Source organism: Anomalospiza imberbis, chromosome 11 (assembly GCF_031753505.1).
Source record: "Anomalospiza imberbis isolate Cuckoo-Finch-1a 21T00152 chromosome 11, ASM3175350v1, whole genome shotgun sequence".
In the NCBI taxonomy this organism is placed as follows: domain Eukaryota; kingdom Metazoa; phylum Chordata; class Aves; order Passeriformes; family Viduidae; genus Anomalospiza; species Anomalospiza imberbis.
In genome coordinates, this window is record NC_089691.1 from 19,634,238 (window position 1) to 19,635,989 (window position 1,752).

A 1,752-nucleotide genomic window follows, 5' to 3' on the forward strand; every position below is an offset into this window, starting at 1 on the left:
CCTGTGACCTTTCCAGATGTTTGTTTGAGCAGCGTTAGTGCCACTCCTGCAGAGACCTGCAGAAGGATTTTGAGGTATGGATCCATATCTCTATCTGCACCTTATTTTAAAGGCTAATAAAAACTGAAACAATGCTTCAACCTCACAGCAGAGATCTTAATCCTAAATGTGCCCCCCACATTTAACAAAATCTGCTTTAAATTCCCTAATTACACACCCCAGAGCACATGGCTTCAAACTGAGAGTGGGTTTAGATTGCATATGGGGAAGAAAGTCCTGACTGATGGTGCTGGGGCTGCCCCTGGATCCCTGGAAATGTCCAGGGCCAGCTTGGATGGGGCTTGGAGCAGCCTGGGACAGTGGGAGATGTCCCTGCCCATGGCAGAGGGTGGGATGGGCTTTAGGATCCTCCCCAAGCCAAACCATTCTGTGACTGATGCTGTGTTTGCATACAGCCAAATGGAGCCTTCTACTTCTCGAAGGAAATGTGAGGTTAAACCCCACAAGACCAGCAGCATGTGCTTGATAGCGTTTGTGGGTGGGTTTCCTATAAAAAATTACATGGGACCAGAAAAGAAAGTGAAATGGAGCTTATTCTTCAGAGTACGAGGTCGAAGTCAGCACTTAATTCTGCTCTTGATACTTAAAAAAAAAAAAAAGTTTAAAAATTATTTCCGTATGGTATCCAAGGTTCTCTGTCAGCCTTGATTTTTAAACCTCAGGGAGTTCTTGGAAGCTTGCTCTAGGGAGAGCTTTATAATACAGCATGGATTTGGGGTTGTAGAGACTGGATTTGTACTTAAAATGTTCCAAAAAATCTTTGAGTTGAGTGAATGGAGCAGAAGTTGCTGGATTTCAGGCTTAATTTATGAGCAGCAACTTCTGCTGAGAGACCATGCAAGGGCATTGCTCCTGGTGGGGGAGGTTTGCTGTGGGACAAATAAATCCTGGAATTCTTTTGTCTGGAATCCTCGTGTGTCCCAAATGGAGCTCGGCACAGCAAATCCCATGGACCTCTGAGGCTGTCCTTGCCTGCAGCTGCCTGAGGCAGCACAAAGCTTTGGGAAGGGGTTATTGCTGCTCTTTGCATTCCTGACCAGCTCCAGGACTGACTGGGATTTCTCTTGAAAATCCTTTTGGATCTACTGCGGGCTGCCACAAAGTGTACATTTTTTTAATACAAAAATTGTGTTCTGGAGGTTTCCAAGGCTGGGGCACCTCTGCAGCACCAAGTATTGTTTTTAAACATTTCAGCAGGAAATACTCGTAGCTGGAAGAGTAAATTGGGATTGTGTTTCAGTTGATGCTTGGCCTGGGGGATGCAGGAAATGGGCTAAAATAATCTGCTTCAGCCGTGAGTTGTTTTGTGGGTGTGCTGTCCTTTGCAGTTCACTGAGAAGTTGCATCATACTATCCTGGGTCTGGTACAAAAGAATCAAGCTTTTACTTTTAGCTTCTTTGTTAATTGTATGTGAGGGGGAAAAAAGCCCGGAGCGAAAGCCTGATAGCATCTTACTTCTGTGAGTTTTCTGTTGCAATAGTTAAATTCCACTGCAGTGATTTAATAAAAGTAAATGTATTTTTTCCTAGAATTGATGCCTTCTATTGACTGCAACTGTACAGAACACCCTTCTGCACTCCTCTGACATTTTTCATGCATACAGTGCAGTTCTAGGAAGAGTTTAAAGGTTATTTGCACCTCTGTTTGTCTTAGGCTGTGCTTTACAGTGAGGCAAGAGTTACAGATTGCTG